The following is a 21992-nucleotide window of genomic DNA, read 5'->3' on the forward strand; positions in this document are numbered from 1 at the left end:
TTTTGGGTCCAAGACAGTTCTTCAAACGACCCCCAAAACTCTGAATTCAAGCCACAGTCCACTCTGAAGACCATGAAGAATGGTGGTGGAAGCATGATGTTATGGGCATGTTTCTCTTACTATGGTGCCGGGATCATGGACCAGTTTGCATATGTGACGCCCTGGCCTATCAGGTGGTCACAGGGTATTGTGCAATCTGCCTTTCTGTGCAATATCCACCTCCTCTTTGGTTACGGTTCCCTAACAATTGGTGTAGCCAAAACCAGCTAATCAAAATCCTAGGAACACTCTACACAACACCCACCAGACACACCAGTGAACGGCCCGAGTGTGGAATAGGGTCGCCCACTTGGGGGGTTGGTTAAGGGGAGGTCAGGAGTATCAGGAGTAGAACAGTGCAGTGTTGGAAGTGAAAGGGAGAGGTGGTAGCACTAGGTAGGTAGCAGACGTTGGTCTGGGCCTGGTAGGAGCTGGAACCCCGGTCGCAGGGGATCGTGACAAATCGCACGGCATTGTCGTGGATTACAGCCAGTGGCCTTGTACCATCACCGGGCTGGGACCAGGGCACGACTGGGTACGTGGACCCTAGGTCAGGGAGTAGCTTCAGGCAAGCTGACAATTCACCCGACAAGAACGTCCCACTCAGCGGCAGCGGTGTCCAGAACTTTGGTTTACTACAGTTGTCGGTGCCAGCGTTATTGGACTGAGTGAGTACGCAAGTGACCACTTACCTCCCCAATGGCACCTCCCTGCAAACACCACCGAGTCCCGGGGCATCCCCCCCTAAAACACCTAGCTGCCCACTCCATCGCCACTGGGTACTCCCAGCTGCAGCGATGGTACCCCATCTTACCACACACCACGGGTGGCGTCACAAACTTTTAATACATCATACCCCCTGTAAATACCCCCCTTCATTCGAGTGGCCACGAGAACCCCGGGTCCGGACGCCCCTCGAGCCACCGCGGATCCGGATCTGAGCAGCTCGGCTGCTGACACGGGGGCGGCACACATATATCTTGAAGAGGTCATGTTGCCTTACGCTGAAGAGGAAACGCCCTTGAAATGGGAGTTTCAACAAGACAACGATCCTAAACATACCAGTAAACGAGCAAAATTGTGGTTCCAGTCCAACAAAATTATGGTTTTGGAGTGGCCAGCCTTAATCCAATAGATCACTTGTGGGGGGTGACATAAAAAATGCCGCTTCTGAAGCAAAGCCAAGAAATGCAAATAAATTGTGGAATGTAGTCAAAGGATCCTGGGCTGGAATAACAGGCGACGGGGGACAGAAGATGGTGACTCGATGCAACATGGATGTGAAGCCGTTCTAAAATCTGTGGTTGTACAACTAAATATTAGGTTAGCGATGCACAGGAATGCTAAATCCTAAATAAAAAAGGAGAGATTTGGAATATGTAAAACCAAAAGCAGACACTGCTGTTTTTTGGAACAACCCAATATTAATTTTTTGATATTTAATTTTATACATTTCTCTACATGTTTTAATTTAGAAAACAGTGTTTATTCTGATTCACGCGTATGTACTACATTATGATGCTTGACCGACCGCTCTTTCCGGGCCCTTCGTATGACCAGTGCTTCCGTAGATACCGGTTCTTCAGATAGTTTAAACTCAGCCACCATCTGTTGTAAGAAGACTCCAGGAAAAGAAGATTGCTTCCCAATGTATGGAAATAAAAAACTATTCTAAAGATTTGGGGCTTAACTATTATTTTGACCACGACTGTAAAATATGAGGTTGTTTTATTGCAAAAACCTGGTGTGAAGAAGGCCTTACCCTGGTGTATCGAGTATGGCAGGTAGATGTCAGTTCGCATATTCAATATTCATCCTGATAATCTTGAGGATCCTGAAACTTTGTGATTCTGTTATTTTTGGATGAAGGTACATTTACTGTGTACATAACCCTATAAATACTGGATAAATCTCTACGAAAGGTGGTAAGGTGCCTCCTCGGAGGATTCTAGCACTGACCCTGTGAGATAACCCTAGACGTCGTCTGACCCCACAATCTGGATGTCCTGACCTTCTCCATTATAAAGCAGGATCTCCATTGTTTCCAGAAGTATTAGCTCAGGGATATTGTAGTTATTGGGCCAATGTGAGAGATAGTCATAGTATAGTACATCAGTAATAGGCTGATGAAGAATAAAGGCCGCTTTACACGCAACGACATCGCTAACGAGATGTCGTTGGGGTCACGGAATTTGTGACGCACATCTGGCCTCGTTAGCAACGTCGTTATGTGTGAAACGCAGGAACGACCGTTAACGATCAAAAATTACTCACCTTATCGTTGATCGTTGACGCGTCGTTCCTTTCCCAAATATCGTTGCTGCTGCGTGTATGAGGTTTGTTCGTCGTTCCTGCGGCAGCACACATCACTACGTGTGACACCGCAGGAACGAGGAACAAACAGAGTACCTGCGGCCGCCGGCAATGAGGAAGGAAGGAGGTGGGGCGGGATATTTCGCCACCGCTCATCTCCGCCCCTCCGCTTCTATTGGACGGCTGCCATGTAACGTCGCTGTGACGCGGCACGAACTGCCCCCTTAGAAAAGGAGGCGGTTTGCCGGCCAGAGCGACGTCGCAGGGAAGGTAAGTCCGTGTGACGGGTGTAAGCGATGTTGTGTGCCACAAGCAGCGATTTGCCCGTGACGCACAACCGACGGGGCGGGAACGCTCGCTAGCAATCTCGGTAACGATATCGCAGCGTGTAAAGTGGGCTTAAGTGTAAAATACATCATTGGCATCACCAGCAGCGGCAATGGTTTTTTCATCCAGTAAAATGTGACGCCCTGGGCAAGCAGGGGTCACAGGTCACAACATCACATGCACCCCACATTCCCTGCAGGTACATCCAAGCTAACCCAAAATCCTTGTTGCTTCCTCCAGGGGCTGATGTCCACACCAGGGGGTGGGCCAGGGCGGTTGGCTCCGCCCACCGAGGAGTTCACAGCCCTGGAGGCGGGAAGAACCAGAGAGTGCAGTTTAGGAGGAGGAAGTAGAAGAAAGTGGTAGAGGAGCAAAGGAGTAGAAAGTGACAGTTTGAAAAGCCTGAAGTTGGTCCGGGTGTGTGCCCCGGACAGTGACAGCAAGGCCAGCAGACGGCGGTGATAGCCTGCAGGGGGGACTGCTCGGAGGTTACTGGAAGGACCGCGGACGGGTGGTGACCCGGCCGGTACCGGAGCAGTATACGAAGAACAGTCAGCACCAGGGCAGGGGCCTTTCGGATCCCGGCAAAGCTAGGAGTCGCCATAATTTGCCAAATCCGTCAGTGAAGGGGACGTCTGTCTCCTAACAACCAAGTCCCGATTGAAGGCAACAGCCCGACCTTGAAGGGGAGACACCGCCACCGCCAGGGCACCAGTTTCCCAGGGCCAGCGCCTGCGGGCAAAGTAGGGCTCCTTCGGCCCAGCTTGAAGCCGAGGAGTGGGTAACCGGTGGGGACCCATCGCTACCAAAGAGACTTTCATAGGTGCAGGGAAGAGACCGTCACCGCTAACTGCAGGGAACATCAGCACCGTGAACCGTCCGAGGGACCCGTCCAACCAGCCGTTTGTTTACCGAGAACTGTGTCGTGTTTACTGGCTGAGTGAGTACCTCCGTGCCGTGCGGCACAGCGCTGCCCCTGCGCCCCTGCACCTCAACAGGCCCCATCCCCGCCTGTCCACCATCCCAATCCCATCACCGGGCCCCGGGAGCACCAAGACCCCTACCCACGGAGGGGCAAATCAACAACTGGCTGCTCCGTACCATCACTCCCGGGCTCCCCAAACAGAGCAGTGGTGGTGTTCACTCAATCACCACAGCCGTGGGTGGCGTCACGGACAATAAACTATCCCAAAACACCAATTCCCCTTTTCACTCACGGGCGAGGAGCGCCGCTCGAGTCCCCGGGATCCGGCCCATCGCTCGAGCCACCGAGCAGCAGCAGCAGGTCGCAGTGCCAGCCGGACCCGAGCAGTGGGAGAGCGCGGCGTCCCCTCCTCCGCCCGCGACAACTTGGCGTCACGAACAGGATCTTACTGCTCTGCCGTTGGGTAGAGGTGCGCCTTGTGACCGCCGGAGGTATCCGGCCGGAAAATTTCAGAAGTCGCCATCTTTGGCGCGAAAAGTTCCCGCTCGAGCGTCTTCTCGAGTAGCAGAGGCGCGAAGGCCAAAACCCCGCCCCGATAGAGGAGGGTCCGGAAAGAAGCTAAGGGGGACATGATGGCGGCTGGCTGCATGTGAACGCAGCTATAAAAGCAGAGACGCCAGGACTCTGCAGCAATACCGGGTTCCTGGAAGGCACGAGTGCCAAGATGTACAACCCAACTCCCAACGAGGAAGCCCCCGCGCCCGGCTTGGCGACGTGGTTGAGGGACCGGACCGTCCTGCTGAATAACCGTCTGCAGGCCCACATGCAACTCCTCCTGGAGGAGTGGGAGACTGACATGGCGGACGTGGTGGCAGCTATGCGGAGACGCGAGGTGGAAGAGGATTTGGAGGAGCGGGTAAGAGACCCACGCCCCTGTATTCCCGAGGGATCGGCCATTGAAGCTGAGGGGCCCGGCCTGCCTCCGCTCACCCTGCCTCTCGCCCCGCTACCCGCGTTAGCTGCTGCCGCCCCACCACTAGGCCCGCTACCTGCCCAACTGGTAGCGATACCCTGCCAATCCGCCCCGGCGGACCAACCGGCTGCAGACACTCAGGACGTTCCCGAATCGTTCCCAGGGGAACCGCTGGAACCGCGGCCCTGTAATGAAAATGTGCCAGAAGCCCCGGCAGTGATTGTGCCAGACCCCGAGCCCGGGACCGTGGCATGGATGAAAGCCCGGGTGATTCAATTCCACCAACGTCAGCAGGATCAGATCTTCAGGATGATGGAGCAGTGGACCAACGAGGTGGAGATGCTGATTGCAACTCCCCCGATGTACGGAGGGGGAACGGATGTAGCAGAACCGACTGGTGACCCACGTCCCTATGTCCTACCAGGACCGGCCGCTGCGGCTGAGGGGCCCGGCCTAGTCTCGACCTATGCATCATCCTTGCCGTTACTTCTGGGGCGCCTCAGTGTAATCTCGCCTGACCTGCTGCCCCGTGCTGCTGCAGAGGGATCTGATGTGCTGGATGCTGGAGGCCAGGAGGCTGCGGCAGCTGGCGGTAACCCGCCTGGCGCAGGAACAAGAGATGATGACTCCGGCCCCAGCCCCGGGTCCACTGCTGAGTTTGAAGAGGCAAGTGAGCGTTCCCGCTATGTAGGAGACCCCGTGGTTTTCCATACCCCGCGTACCGGTGGAAATGGGTACCGGGTACCTCTGTCACAGCAGGCATGTCAGTGCATGTTTGATATGCTGGTGGCAGAGGATGGGTCCGCCTCAGCAGAAGAATCTGAGTAAAGGCAGCGGAGGCCCGCTGCAGTAGTCCCCGTTGGGACCACCAGTGTGTTCGTTTAAAAGTTGAAAAATGATGATAAGTGAAATGGAACCGAAGCTTCACCTGATTAGTATGTGATTTGGAAACCGGCCGTTGCCGGCACCGTTGTCCCCGTGGGGACCGTTTGAAAAGTTTTGCATGAGGAACTGCTCATGGACAAGCCCGTGAACTTGCAGGGCAACCACAAACGTTAAGTGGCTTGTAAATAAGTTGTATTACCGTTACCGTTTCCGCAGTTACCGCCTCCGGAGAGGCAGGTTGGAGGGAGGGCCCACAGCAGAGCAGGCTGGGGCCCAGCCACCACAGGAACCGGTGGCTACCCTCTGGAGGGGAAGGACAGATCCCGCTCGGGTAACTTGTGCTGGACTGGGGTCAAGGGGTGCTGCCTGGGCTTTAGGGGCAGCATCAGGGCCAGGTTGCTTGGGTGGGAGAGAGCGGAAACCGTAACCGTACACTGTTTGCATCGTTTAAGAACTGAACCTCCCGATGTGGGATGATGTCATAATTTGTAAATATGTTACCGTTTTCCCTATTTTTACAGAAAACAAAAGGAAAATAAAACCGGTGTTGGACGGGCAGCCCGAGGACGGTTTGCGTTTTGCTAAGGGGGAATGTGACGCCCTGGGCAAGCCAGGGGTCACAGGTCACAACATCACATGCACCGCACATTCCCTGCAGATACATCCAAGCTAACCCAAAATCCTTGTTGCCTTCCTCCAGGGGCTGATGTCCACACCAGGGGGTGGGCCAGGCGGTTGGCTCCGCCCACCGAGGAGTTCACAGCCCTGGAGGCGGGAAGAACCAGAGAGTGCAGTTTAGGAGGAGGAAGTAGAAGGAAGTGGTAGAGGAGCAAAGGAGTAGAAAGTGACAGTTTGAAAAGCCTGAAGTTGGTCCGGGTGTGTGCCCCGGACAGTGACAGCAAGGCCAGCAGACGGCGGTGATAGTCTGCAGGGGGACTGCTCGGAGGTTGCTGGAAGGACCGCGGACGGGTGGTGACCCGGCGGTACCGGAGCAGTATACGAAGAACAGTCAGCACCAGGGCAGGGGCCTTTCGGATCCCGGCAAGGCTAGGAGTCGCCATAATTTGCCAAATCCGTCAGTGAAGGGGACGTCTGTCTCCTAACAACCAAGTCCCGATTGAAGGCAACAGCCCGACCTTGAAGGGGAGACACCGCCACCGCCAGGGCACCAGTTTCCCAGGGCCAGCGCCTGCGGGCAAAGTAGGGCTCCTCGGCCCAGCTTGAAGCCGAGGAGTGGGTAACCGGTGGGGACCCATCGCTACCAAAGAGACTTTCATAGGTGCAGGGAAGAGACCGTCACCGCTAACTGCAGGGAACATCAGCACCGTGAACCGTCCGAGGGACCCGTCCAACCAGCCGTTTGTTTACCGAGAACTGTGTCGTGTTTACTGGCTGAGTGAGTACCTCCGTGCCGTGCGGCACAGCGCTGCCCCTGCGCCCCTGCACCTCAACAGGCCCCATCCCCGCCTGTCCACCATCCCAATCCCATCACCGGGCCCCGGGAGCACCAAGACCCCTACCCACGGAGGGGCAAATCAACAACTGGCTGCTCCGTACCATCACTCCCGGGCTCCCCAAACAGAGCAGCGGTGGTGATCACTCAATCACCACAGCCGTGGGTGGCGTCACGGACAATAAACTATCCCAAAACACCAATTCCCCTTTTCACTCACGGGCGAGGAGCGCCGCTCGAGTCCCCGGGATCCGGCCCATCGCTTGAGCCACCGAGCAGCAGCAGCAGGCCACAGTGCCAGCCGGACCCGAGCAGTGGGAGAGCGCGGCGTCCCCTCCTCCGCCCGCGACATACACAATCAATGAAAGCAAAATTCGAAAATCAGATGACGAATCTTGCAAAAAATGTCATGTGGAATCACTGAAAGCTCTTATGAACTAATACATTCTGGTATCAGCAAGGCTGCAAAAGTAAAAAATACTGAGTCTCATGAAGGTGCATGGATCATCATATTCAAATTGTCTTTCCAGGGAGGAAGGAGATGAACTCTAGCGTCCCCTATTGGAAGTAGCGATCCTAAACGTCAAAAGTGACCCTTTAACGAGCCTTTTCAAATGATTAAGGATTTATGCCAGATCAGAACCCCAATCTGCAGACACGGTGTTTCGGGGTGATTGCCCCTCGTCAGTGCAAAGTATGGGATCTGACTAAGGATTTATGCCAGGTCAGAACCCCAATCTGCAGACACGGTGTTTCGGAGTGATTGCCCCCTTGTCAGTGCAAAGTATGGGATCTGACTAAGGATTTATGCCAGATCAGAACCCCAATCTGCAAACACGGTGTTTCGGGGTGATTGCCCCTCGTCAGCGCAAAGCATGGGATCTGAATAAGGATTTATGCCAGATCAGAACCCCAGTCTGCAGACATGGTGTTTAGGGGTGATTGCCCCTAATCAGTGCAAAGTATGGGATCTGATTAAGGATTTATGCCAGATCAGAACCCCAATCTGCAGACACGGTGTTTCGGAGTGATTGCCCCTCGTCAGTGCAAAGTATGGGATCAGATCCCCTACTTTGCACTGACGAGGGGCAATCACCCCGAAACACCGTGTCTGCAGATTGGGGTTCTGATCTGGCACTTAGTCATATGAAAAGGCTAAAGGGTCACTTTTGACTTTTAGGATTGCTACTTCCAATAGGTGGCGCTAGAGTTTGTCTCCTTCCTCCCTGGAGAGACCATTTGAATATTTCCCAGAGGGACATTGCAGCTATATGACTCCTCCCTGGCAGCCAGACTGGTTTGTCAGGTCTCCGCAAGGAGAAACATTTTCCCCTTGGATCATCATATAAATACGTGACCCAAAACCACAGAACAGCGAGGAACCCGGGTGCCATCAGCTTCCCCCAAATGAAAAATACTTCGTATAAGAAAAAAACATCTCCTTTAATGAGCTCCATACACTTCCCATATTGCTCACCAGCTCTTGAGGGCAATTTATAAGCGTATTTTCCTGTATTGTCTTCTTTTGTGGGTCCTTTTTTAAATAGAGGTAACCAAAAGTGACCGAAAAAAAGGATGCTACAAAAATGTTGGAAAACTGCTCTAATAACATGCCAAAAGTGAAAAATGTTGAAAAAGAGCTGAGGAAACTACACTGTAATCATCCATTAGAACGGTTCCATTGGCAAAAAAGTTCTGCAAACACAACTTTTTTGTCTATTTTTAAATAATTGATTTTTGCAGCATCCGTTTTTTTTACATTGAAGTCTGTTTAAAAGGAATCTGTTCACTGATTGCTATTTATCATACGTTTTTCTTGCATTTATAAAAAAGATCTGTTTTTTGGTAACTGAATCAGTTTTAAAGGGAAGATAAATAGTGATCAGGTAAGGGATCCGTTCTCCATAAACACCAATATTAAAAAAACCCCCCGGATCCAGCTAAAATCAATTATTTAAAAACAGATAAAACAGTTGTGTTCACAGAACTGTTTCGCCAATGGATCTGTTCTAACGGATGATTACTGGACATGTTAGTGTTTTTTTCTCAGCTATTTTTCATCATTTTTGACCGGTGGCATGATTTTTGAGCATTTTTCCAGCATTTTCGTTGACTCCTTTTTCTGATCATGTTGGTTTAGATCCATTCAACAGTGAAGAAACCGCTAGTGAAAATGCTGGCAACATGCTCAAAAAGATGCTTGATTTTTTTTAAGTCTTCTTAATGACTTGTACTATAATATATAGAAACTTCTCAAAGCGAAAAACGCTTGAAGAATGCTAACTTCTTTTAACCAATTGGAGTTTGGAAAGCTGAAATGGTTTAAAAAAAACTAAACAAACTGGACGCAGGAAAGACAAATTGTTTTTACATAGAAATGCATATGTTCATTCTTTTGAGCGTTTCGCTTGAGCTTTTTCAGGCGGTTTTTGGAACAGAATCCCCCTGAAACGGACATTGGGTGCCCATGCCATTAAAAGTGATATTTGGCTTCAATTATTTTGCCAATGCATAGGTTCATTCTTTTGAGTGTTTTGCTTGAGGCAGTTTTTGGCATGGAATCTCCTGAAAAGGACGTTGTGTGAACATGCCTTTAGAAGTGATATTTGGCTTCAATTATTTTGCCAATGGATAGGTTCACTCTTTTGAGTGTTTCACTTGAGCTTTTCAGGTGGTTTTTGGAACGGAATCCCCCTAAAAAGGACGTTGTGTGCACATGCCATTAGAAATGATATTTGACTTCAACTATTTTGCCAATACATGGGTTCATTCTTTTGAGTGTTTAGCTTGAGCTTTTTCAGGAGGGTTTTGGAATGGAATCCCCCTGAAAGAACGTTGTGTGCACAAGCCATTAGAAATGATATTTGGCTACAATTATTTTACCAATGCATGGGTTCATTCTTTTGAGTGTTTCACTTGAGCTTTTTCAGGCATTTTTCGGAACAGAATCCCCCTGAAAAGGACGTTGGGCGCACATGCCATTAGAAGTGATATTTGGCTTCAATGTGGTATTATTATTATATAATTTTGTTATTTGAACATTTTATGACCCTGATGCCAAAATAAGATATCGCAGAAGTGCAAATTGATCCCCTTTTCTAGATTCCACAATTTGACTCTGAATACACCTAAAAATTTAAGTACGCCTCAGCCCTTATCTAGGCGTCATTCATGTGATGCGAAATGCAAAAAATTAGAAAAAAAATGTATCTATCCAACAAAATAAAAGTCGATGAATCAAATGTTTCCTCCAGTACAAGTTGGGAGGGACACGTGAATGGGAATGGGCACAGTCATATCGACTAGTTGAAGAGGCGGCTTTACCTCTCCAAGTCTCAAGAGGCTTAATATCTAAGTGGAGTGGAGAGGTGATAAGATAGGAGAAGGCTTTATCAGGGTTCCCCAGGAGCAGGAACAGGCAGTAGGATGTAAAGTGGGGGTCAGGCAAGAGACTGCAGATCCCAGGTAAAAACTTTGGAACTTGAGATAAGCCATGAATGGTCTTTAATGACAGAAAATAGTTAATCCGTGATTGATCGGGTCCTGGGAGCTGCAATTACAAAGGAACTTTAGATAATTATCTGAATTCCAGAGATTTTTAGAAGAAGGACGTGTCCCGTGTATAAGTCCCTGTCTGAGGTCTTCTGGATGTGCCGAGAATTACACCGCCTTACTTTATTAATATCTGGCCTTTCACATCTGTCTCTTCTCTAAAGGCCGCTTTACACACTGCGATATCGGTACCGATATCGCCATCGTGCGTACCCGCCCCCATCGGTTGTGCGACACAGGCAAATCTCTGCCCGTGTCACACAACATCGCCCAGACCCGTCACACGGACTTACCTTCCCTGCGACGTCGCTGTGACCGGCGATCCGCCTCCTTTCTAAGGGGGCGGTTCGTTCAGCGTCACAGCAGCGTCACTGAACCGCCGCCCAATAGAAGCAGAGGGGCGGAGATGAGCGGGACGAACATCCCGCCCACCTTCTTCCTTCCGCATAGCGGCGGGAGGCAGGTAAGGAGAGGTTCCTCGTTCCTGCGGTGTCACACGGAGCGATGTGTGTTGCCGCAGGAACGAGGAACAACTTCGTTACTGCTGCAGTAACGATATTTGAGAATGGACCCCCATGTCACCGATGAACGATTTTGCACGTTTTTGCGACGATGCAAAATCGCTCATAGGTGTCACACGCAACGGCATCGCTAATGCGGCCGGATGTGCGTCACAAATTCCATGACCCCAACGAGATCACTTGAGCGATGTCGTAGCGTGTAAAGCCCGCTTTAGAGGTACATTGCACACTACGACATCGCAAGCCGATGCTGCGATGCCGAGCGCGATAGTCCCCGCCCCCGTCGCAGCAGCGATATCTTGTGATTGCTGCCGTAGCGAATATTATCGCTACGGCAGCTTCACACGCACTTACCTGCCCTGCGACATCGCTCTGGCCGGCGAACCGCGTCCTCATTAAGGGGGCGAGTCGTGCGGCGTCACACGGTAGGCAGCCAATAGGAGCAGAGGGGCAGAGATGAGCGGGATGTAAAAATCCCGCCCACCTCCTTCCTTCCGCATTGCAGCCGGGACGCAGGTAGGAGATGTTCCTCGCTCCTGCGACTTCACACACAGCGATGTGTGCTGCCGCAGGAACGAGGAACAACATCGGACCGTCGCGTCAGCGAATTATGGAATTCGCCGACTCTACACCGATGATACGATTACGACGTTTTTGCGCTCGTTAATCGGATCATCTAGGATTTACACACTATGATGTCGAGAGCGACACAGGAAGTGTGTCACTTTCGACATCACCCCACCGACATCGCACCTGCGATGTCGTAGTGTGCAAATTCCCCCTAGGCTCGGTTCACATGTCCAGTTGATGCTTTCATGATTTAATCTGTTTTGGGACCATCCGATCGCCTTCCTCCTACCTGCAATTCAAATTTGGAAACTTTTGTTTCCATTTTGCATCTTTTTTTTCTCCATTTCTAATAGATCCACTTTTTTAATACTGGATCCAGTTCACCAAACTCAGCCCCTTCCTTGTACGTATGGCTCTGCATTGTGCTTGGTGATGTACGGCTCAGCATTGTGCTTGGTGATGTACGGCTCAGGATTGTGCTTGGTGATGTACGACTCCGCATTGTGCTTGGTGATGTACAGCTCAGCATTGTGCTTGGTGATGTACAGCTCAGCATTGTGCTTGGTGATGTATGGCTCAGCATTGTGCTTGGTGATGTACGGCTCAGCATTGTGCTTGGTGATGTACGGCTCGGCATTGTGCTTGGTGATGTACGGCTCAGCATTGTGCTTGGTGATGTATGGCTCGGCATTGTGCTTGGTGATGTACAGCTCAGCATTGTGCTTGGTGATGTACGGCTCAGCATTGTGCTTGGTGATGTATGGCTCGGCATTGTGCTTGGTGATGTACGGCTCAGCATTGGGCTTGGTGATTTATGGCTCGGCATTGTGCTTGGTGATGTATTGCTTGGCATTGTGCTTGGTGATGTACGGATCAGCATTGTGCTTGGTGATGTGTGGCTCGGCATTGTGCTTGGTGATGTACGGCTCAGCATTGTGCTTGGCGATGTATGGCTCAGCATTGTGCTTGGTGATGGACGGCTCAGCATTGTGCTTGGCGATGTATGGCTCAGCATTGTGCTTGGTGATGTATGGCTCGGCATTGTGCTTGGTGATGTACGACTCAGGATTGTGCTTGGTGATGTACGACTCGGCATTGTGCTTGGTGATGTACGACTCGGCATCGTGCTTGGTGATGTACGACTCGGCATTGTACTTGGTGATGTACAGCTCAGCATTGTGCTTGGTGATGTACAGCTCAGCATTGTGCTTGGTGATGGACGGCTCGGCATTGTGCTTGGTGATGTATGGCTCGGCATTGTGCTTGGTGATGTACGGCTCAGCATTGTGCTTGGTGATGTACGGCTCAGCATTGTGCTTGGTGATGTATGGCTCGGCATTGTGCTTGGTGATGTACGGCTCAGCATTGTGCTTGGTGATGTATGGCTCGGCATTGTGCTTGGTGATGTACGGCTCAGCATTGTACTTGGTGATGTATGGCTCAGCATTGTGCTTGGTGATGTATGACTTGGCATTGTGCTTGGTGATGTACGACTTGGCATTGTGCTTGGTGATGTACGGCTCGGCATTGTGCTTGGTGATGTACAGCTCGGCATTGTGCTTGGTGATGTATGACTTGGCATTGTGCTTGGTGATGTATGGCTCAGCATTGTGCTTGGTGATGGACGGCTCAGCATTGTGCTTGGTGATGTACGACTTGGCATTGTGCTTGGTGATGTACGGCTCGGCATTGTGCTTGGTGATGTACAGCTCGGCATTGTGCTTGGTGATGTACAGCTCAGCATTGTGCTTGGTGATGTATGGCTCGGCATTGTGCTTGGTGATGTCCGGCTCGGCATTGTGCTTGGTGATGTACGGCTCAGGATTGTGCTTGGTGATGTACGGCTCAGCATTGTGCTTGGTGATGTATGACTTGGCATTGTGCTTGGTGATGTACGGCTCAGCATTGTGCTTGGTGATGTACGTGTCGCGGGCGGGGAGGAGGGTGTCAGCACACTACGCTCACCCCTTCTGCTCGGGTCCGGCGGCTGCTGCTCAGTGATGGCTCGAGCGGTGGGCCGGATCCCGGGGGTTCCTCGAGCGGCACTCCTCGCCCGTGAGTGAAAGGGAGTTTGTTGGGTGTGGGGATGATTATTGTCCGTGACGCCACCCACGGTTGTGGTGATTTCACCACCGCTGCTCTATACGGGGCTCCCGGGGATGGTGATGCGGAGCAGCCAGGTGTTGTGTTGCCCCTCCGTGGATAGGGGTTGGTGATCCCGGGGCCCGGTGATGGGGATGGAGGTGCAGGGCCTGGTGGGCGCAGGGACGCGGGGGGCAGCGCTGTGCCTTGCGGCACTGTGGTACTCACTCAGCCTGAGACGTGACACAGTTTTTACGGTAAACCAAACGGCTGGATAGACGGTCCCACGGACGGCTGCACTTGCTCTCCCAGTAGGTGACGGTGATGTCCCTTTTCCTTGCACCTTGGTGTACTTGTTGGTTGCGATGGGTCCCCACCGGTAACCCGCTCCCCGGCTTCAAGCTGGACCGGGGGAGCTCTACTCTTTGCCCGCAGGCGCTGGCCCTAAGAAACGGGTGCCTTGGCGGTGGCGGTGTCTCTTCTACACTGGCTGGGCTGTTGCCTTCAATCGGGACTTTGTTGTTGGGGGATCTACGTCCCCTTCACTGACGGATTCGGCAAATTATGGCGACTCCAAGCCTTGCCGGGGTCCGAGAGGCCCCTGCCCTGGTGCTGACTGTCCTTCGGAACACTGCTCCAGACCGCCGGGCACACAGCCAACGGGGTCCTTCCAGGAACTTCCAAACGGTCCCCCTCCAGACAGTCACCGCCGTTGCTGACCTTGCTGACCTGGCCCTACACAAAGCTGGACCCTTCAGGCTTTCCTTCCTTCTTGTCACCTCACTTGCTTTCCTCCTTTACCACTTTTCTACTTTCACTTCTTTCACTTAGTTGTTTACTCAAGCTCGTCCCTGAGCTGACTCTCCTTCACTCTTGCCCTGCCTGGGCTCGACTGCCTGGTCTCTCCCGCCTCCAGAGCTGTGACCTCCTCGGTGGGCGGAGCCAACCGCCTGGCCCACCCCCTGGTGTGAATCATCAGCCTCTGGAGGAAGGCAACAAGGATTTCTGGTTAGCTGTGGTGTTCCTAGCTGGGATGCAGGGTATGGTGGTGTGTGGCCTGTGTCCCCTGGCTTGCCCAGGGCGACACATTCCCCCTTAGCAAAATGCAGACCGTCCGCGGGCTGCCGTCCAACACCGGTTTTATTTTTCTGAAAAAGATAACATAATGGTATAACATATTTACATTTTTAATAATAACTCTTCCCAAGACGGGAGGCACATTTCTTTTAACGTTGCAAAACGGTTTACGGTTACGGTTTCCGCTCTCTCCCACCAAAGCAACCTGGCCCTGATGCTGCCCCTAAAACCCAGGCAGCACCCCTTGACCCACAGTCCAGCACACGGTACCCGAGCGGTATCTGTCCTTCCCTCCAGAGGGTAGCCACCGGTTCCTTTGGTGGCTGGGCCCTAGCCTGCTCTGCTCAGGGCCCTCCCTCCAACCTGCCTCTCCGGAGGCGGCATTGCGGAAAACGGTAACGGTAAACAACATATTTACAAGCCACTTAACGTTTGTGGTTGCCCTGCAAGTTCACGGGCTTGTCCATGGATAGTCCTCCATGCAGAACAACTTTTAAACGGTCCCCACGGGGACAACGGTGCCGGCTCCAGCCGGTTGCAATCACAAAGCAAATCTGGTAAGGCACTCGGTCATCATCATTTTTCTTATCATTCTTTCAAACTTTTTAAACTTTTCAAACAACAAAATGGTGGTCCCAACGGGGACTGGACAACGGTGCTCCGCTGCCCTACTGCAGGCCTTCGGCTTCATCCGAGGGAGGGGGTGCAGGGCTCACTCTGCTCTCTTGGCTGCCCCTCAGCTTCACATCCAGGGCAAACCACCCCCTCTCTCCGCAGTGTCGGGTGTACCGAACAAGGTCTCCCGGCATTAGGTTGCGGCCGGGATGCTCCTCAGGCAGGTGGGCATTCACATCCCGCCGGGCTACAAACACCTCGGCCTCCAGGCCCGGCTCGTATATGAACCCGTAGCCCCGGCGGACATCAAACCGCCTCACCTACCCCTCGTACAACGGGCCCCGGACACAGAACGTGGCCTGGCGGAGACTTTCTTTCTCTCGGATAGCTCGGGCCACCAGCTCGGCCTTCTTCCGCTCCTTCTCGGCGATCTCCAGGCCCAGCGGTACCGGCTCCCTATCCCAATACGGCGCTGCCGCCAGCGCCGGCGCACGGGTCGGGCCCCGCGGGACATCCTGGACGTTGCCCACTGTCAGGACTCTGGGCGGCATGTCCCGCGGTGTCTTGGCCTTGGGCGCTGCCTTGCAGCAACAACCCGGCGCTACCTCAGCCGAGGTGTGGGGGATGGGCATAGGGGCTTTCCGCTGCTGGGCCTTCGGCTCGGAGCGGGTCATCGGCTCCGGCTCGGGGAACTTCTCGGGGGATGCCTCCGGTTCCACTTTCGGAGTCTTCCACGGTAACACCTCCGGTATGCCGCGGGCTCCGGCTACAGGTCGGCCCGCCTGGGCGGGGACGCTGGGTACTGCTACCGGTTGCGGTGGTAGTAGGCCTAGTGGCGGGGTCACGGCCTCCGGGACGGGTGGCAAGGGAGGCAACGGGGGGAGAGGGCTTGGACCGGGCCCCACAGCCGCGATGACCGGCCCTTCAAGGGCATCGGCACGTGGGTCACTCAACCTCCCTTTCTCCGCCTCCTCCTCGCGTCTCCGCACGGTGGCTATAACATCCGCCATGTCAGCCTCCCACTCCTCCATGAGGAGCTGCATCCTGACCTGCAGCCTTTGGTAGAGCTGCGCGGTTCGGATTTCCACCCACGCCGCGGTTCCAGGCGCGGGGGCTACGGTGTCGCGGGACGGCATCCACATGATGGCTTCTTCTCTACTTCCAGGAACGGTATATTCGCAGAGTCCTGGCGTCCCTGCTTTTATAGCTGCAGCTACATGCGTCCAGCCGCCATCGCGTCCCCCTTAGCTCTTTTCGGCCCCTCCTCTCCCGGGGCGGAGTTTTGGCCTTCGTGCCTCTACTGCTCGAGAAGACGCTCGAGCGGGAACTTTTCGCGCCAAAGATGGCGGCTTCTGAAATTTTTCTGCCGGATGCCTCCGGCGGTAACAAGGCGCACCTCTACCAGACGGCAGAGCGGTAAGATCCTGTTCGTAACGCCAAGTTGTCGCGGGCGGGGAGGAGGGTGTCAGCACACTACGCTCACCCCTTCTGCTCGGGTCTGGCGGCTGCTGCTCAGTGGTGGCTCGAGCGGTGGGCCGGATCCCGGGGGTTCCTCGAGCGGCACTCCTCGCCCGTGAGTGAAAGGGAGTTTGTTGGGTGTGGGGATGATTATTGTCCGTGACGCCACCCACGGTTGTGGTGATATCACCACCGCTGATCTATACGGGGCTCCCGGGGATGGTGATGCGGAGCAGCCAGGTGTTGTGTTGCCCCTCCGTGGGTAGGGGTTGGTGATCCCGGGGCCCGGTGATGGGGATGCAGGTGCAGAGCCTGGTGGGCGCAGGGACGCGGGGGGCAGCGCTGTGCCTTACGACACTGTGGTACTCACTCAGCCTGAGACGTGACACAGTTTTTACGGTAAACCAAACGGCTGGATAGACGGTCCCACGGACGGCTGCACTTGCTCTCCCAGTAGGTGACGGTGATGTCCCTTTTCCTTGCACCTTGGTGTACTTGTTGGTTGCGATGGGTCCCCACCGGTAACCCGCTCCCCGGCTTCAAGCTGGACCGGGGGAGCTCTACTCTTTGCCCGCAGGCGCTGGCCCTAAGAAACGGGTGCCTTGGCGGTGGCGGTGTCTCTTCTATACTGGCTGGGCTGTTGCCTTCAATCGGGACTTGGTTGTTGGGGGATCTACGTCCCCTTCACTGACGGATTCGGCAAATTGTGGTGACTCCAAGCCTTGCCGGGGTCCGAGAGGCCCCTGCCCTGGTGCTGACTGTCCTTCGGAACACTGCTCCAGACCGCCGGGCACACAGCCAACGGGGTCCTTCCAGGAACTTCCTAACGGTCCCCCTCCAGACAGTCACCGCCGTTGCTGACCTTGCTGACCTGGCCCTACACAAAGCTGGACCCTTCAGGCTTTCCTTCCTTCTTGTCACCTCACTTGCTTTCCTCCTTTACCACTTTTCTACTTTCACTTCTTTCACTTAGTTGTTTACTCAAGCTCGTCCCTGAGCTGACTCTCCTTCACTCTTGCCCTGCCTGGTCTCTCCCGCCTCCAGAGCTTTGACCTCCTCGGTGGGCGGAGCCAACCGCGGGCCCACCCCCTGGTGTGAATCATCAGCCTCTGGAGGAAGTCAACAAGGATTTCTGGTTAGCTGTGGTGTTCCTAGCTGGGATGCAGGGTATGGTGGTGTGTGACCTGTGTCCCCTGGCTTGCCCAGGGCGACACATACGGCTCAGCATTGTGCTTGGTGATGTGTGGCTCGGCATTGTGCTTGGTGATATACGGCTCAGCATTGTGCTTGGTGATGTGTGGCTCGGCATTGTGCTTGGTGATGTACGGCTCAGCATTGTGCTTGGTGATGTATGACATGGCATTGTGCTTGGTGATATATGGCAGCTGCTCAGCGATGAAGCTCCTGGTGGGTGCAGTGTTTTGTGCTCATATTACCAGAGGAGGTCTGGACTCTGCAATTATGGGGTTAGCAGAGCGGTGGGGACTTTTCTGGCCTCTGCTCCTCACCACTCGCCCCCCTGCTATGTAACATTTTTTCAAATGTATCTCTTTAAGGAATGTAAGGTTTTATTAAAGAACTAGTTGTAGTACCCGGCGTTGCCCGGGATAGTAATGAAGTGTCTCTCTGACTCTCTCCCACTCCCTGTCTGTCTGTCTGTATCTCTCTGTCTGTATCTCTCTATGTATGTCTCTCTCTTTCTGTCTGTCTCTGTCTGTTTCTCTCTCTGTCTGTCTCTTTCCCTGTCTGCCTCTGTCTGTCTCTCTATCCATCTTTCTGTCTTTGTCTGTGTCTCTCTTTCTGTCTCTTTCTCCCTTTTCTGTCTGTCTCTGTCTCTCTCTGTTTTTCTCTCTTTTTCTCTGTCTCTCCATCTCTCTGTCTCTTTCCCTGTCTGCCTCTGTTTCTCTCTCTGTCGCACTCTCTGGCTTTTTCTGTCTGTCTCTCTGGATTTCTGCCTCTCTCTCTGTCTCTCTATCTCTGTCAGTCTGTCTCTTTCTCTGTCTCTCTCTATCCGTCTCTCTCTGTCTCTCTCTCTGTCTCTCTATCTCTATCTCTGTCAGTCTGTTTCTTTCTCTGTCTCTCTCTATCCGTCTCTCTCTGTCTCTCTCTCTGTCTCTCTGTCTCTGTTTCTTTCTGTCTCGCTGTCTGTTTCTTTCTCTCTGTCTCTGTCTCTCGCTCTCTATCTATCTATCTCTCCACCGATATCATATTACCTCATACATAAGCTTCTTATACTAAGAAAGTCCTTTGTTGCCTATGTACCGCCCTGAGAGGGGCTCGGCCGCTCTCCGCTGCTCGGGCCGAGCCGCTCGATGTCCGGGCTCGGGTTGTCGGTGGCATGAGCGCCTCCGGACCGGGGGCCACGTTGCTCTGTTAAGGAAGAGGCAGTGGGGTGGTGGTGGTGTGGGACGAGGCGCGCAGCCAGGGGCCGCGTCGTCGTCCTACGGGTTGTGACGCCACCCACGGGTCGTGGTGACGGGATGCACCACCGCTGCGGCTGGAGTGAAGGGGCTCGTCCGGGATCGGTGTTGCGGCCGCAGCGTAGATGTTAGCCCCTCCGTGGGTAGGGGCGGTGTGTTCCGGGGCGACGGTGTTGTCGGGGTGCAGGGTGCCGTGCTGCGGTGCAGTGTCGTGCCCGGATGGCACTGGTGTACTCACGATTAATTCACATTCAGAGTCAATGGTAAACCAAAGTTCGGGTATGGTCGGGTCCCGCAGCCGGCTGCTTGTGTCCCTTGTGGGGTTGATGGTGGCCCCTTTCCCTTGCACCTCTAGTTGTGGTTTTTCGGCTCCCCTGCCTGGACAGTGGTAGCCCGCTCCCCGGCGTAGAGTTGCCGGAGGAGCCCTTGGTTGCCCACAGGCGCTGGCCCGTCGGATGTTTGGCCCTTGGCGGTGGCTCTCACCCAGTATCGGTGGGCTTTTGCCTTCTTTCCGGACTTTGGGTGAGGATGAACCCGTGAGGTGCAGACTGCAATCAGTTAATTTGCCTATACTCAGTGGCTTCTAAGCTAGGACGGGGTCTGAGTACCTAGTTTCTGGTGCTCCTGTAAACGGTTGACTCCCCGGTTCAGGGCCGGCGGGCTCCAACCCTGGCCCGGTCCCTACGGTTCCGCCGGTGGCTGTACTGGTACTCCTGCAGGCGGCCACCACCATCTGCCTGCCTGACGTTACGGGGATCCCAGGCTCCAACCCGGGTCCCTGACAGCTCTGCTCCTCTACACCTCCTGTCAACTCTCTGACTAGAACTTAACTCCAACCGTTTGTACTTCCTGCCTCAGGGCAGTAGTCTCCTCGGTGGGCGTGCCTTTCTGCCTGACTCTGCCCACCTGGTGTGCCCTACTGGCCCTTAGGGAGGCATCAGGTCTCCCTTTCGGGTGATGGGTGTGTTCTCATAAGGGATGGGGGTGTGTGTATAAAGTGGTAGGTGTTGTTACCTGTGATTCCTGGGGTCCAGGGCGTCACACCTATAGCAACTAACCACAGCTCATATTAATGACCTGTAGTTCCCAGCTCCATTGACTTTAATGTAAGCAGGTTTTTAGGAGAATAACTGTAAAGTGCGGGATTAAATTTTCCCCTCAAAATATAGACTATGACGTTGCCTGAGTCACATGAGGCGTCTGTGCAAAATTTTGTGATTGTAAATGTGACGGTGCGGATTCCTTTTGCGGAAACGTACACACACACACACTCGCACACACACGCATACACTCGCACACACACACATACACATTACATACACACGCACATACACACACACACACACACATTCGCACACATACACTCGCACACACACACATACACATACATACACACGCACACACATACACATGCACACACACACGCACACACACACACACACACATACACACACACATACACACATACATACACACGCACACACACACACATACACATACATATACACGAATACACATACACACGCACACACATACATACACATGCGCACACACATACTGTACATACACTCAGCTTTATATATTAGATAGTTACAAATTCTAATTTATCTGAGTGTCCCTTTATTAAATACGTAATGTTAAACCCATGACCAAACTTGTTCCCTGTTGTTTTTGTACATTTTTTGGGCGATTTCTGCATTTTTCTATAAGAGAGGGGATAGGCATGTTGATTTTATTGCCCTCCGGGCGCTTATTGACATCAGAGCAGCTAGCCTGGCATTAACCCCTTCCAGCACACATGAAAACTACGAACGTACAAATGCCGTAAGGCAATGTTTGCTCTTGACATGCATTCATGACCACTTAGATCATCAGCGGTAAAAGAAAAAAAATCCGAATTTTTATATTTGACGATTTCTTTTTTTGACATTTCCTAAAACTGCCTGTGAAGAGTCAGAGCACTGTCAGATCACGCACGTTTCGTCTCCGGAGTCGATTTATAAGCCGGTTGTAAAAATCAAGGCACTCTGTAAGGAGAACTCCATTTAAAGCTTCACTAACTTTTATGGATATGTAAAATTTCAGGTTTCAGTCATTGCCTGTGATTGCCAAGCTGCTCCTTATCCTATATTAGGCTAATGAGAACCAGAACTATCTGTGCTGCAAACGAAGGATTTATCCGGGTAAATTAAGAAAGTTGAGAAAAATCTGTCCAAGTTTTGTGATTGGGAATACAGTTAGGTCCAGAAATATTTGGACAGTGACACAATTTTCGCGAGTTGGGCTCTGCATGCCACCACATTGGATTTGAAATGAAACCTCTACAACAGAATTCAAGTGCAGATTGTAACGTTTAATTTGAAGGTTTGAACAAAAATATCTGATAGAAATTGTAGGAATTGTCACATTTCTTTACAAACACTCCACATTTTAGGAGGTCAAAAGTAATTGGACAAATAAACCAAACCCAAACAAAATATTTTTATTTTCAATATTTTGTTGCGAATCCTTTGGAGGCAATCACTGCCTTAAGTCTGGAACCCATGGACATCACCAAACGCTGGGTTTCCTCCTTCTTAATGCTTTGCTAGGCCTTTACAGCTGCAGCCTTCAGGTCTTGCTTGTTTGTGGGTCTTTCCGTCTTAAGTCTGGATTTGAGCAAGTGAAATGCATGCTCAATTGGGTTAAGATCTGGTGATTGACTTGGCCATTGCAGAATGTTCCACTTTTTTGCACTCATGAACTCCTGGGTAGCTTTGGCTGTATGCTTGGGGTCATTGTC

General features: G+C 52.7%; 1 protein-coding gene across 4 annotated transcripts in view; it reads left to right on the forward strand.

Moving 5' to 3' along the window:
• GOLGA7B (golgin A7 family member B) overlaps window positions 1–21992 on the forward strand; it is a 377547-nt gene that overhangs the window by 188321 nt on the left and 167234 nt on the right. The window lies entirely within an intron of this gene.

This window comes from Anomaloglossus baeobatrachus, chromosome 5 (assembly GCF_048569485.1).
Source record: "Anomaloglossus baeobatrachus isolate aAnoBae1 chromosome 5, aAnoBae1.hap1, whole genome shotgun sequence".
NCBI lineage: Eukaryota > Metazoa > Chordata > Amphibia > Anura > Aromobatidae > Anomaloglossus > Anomaloglossus baeobatrachus.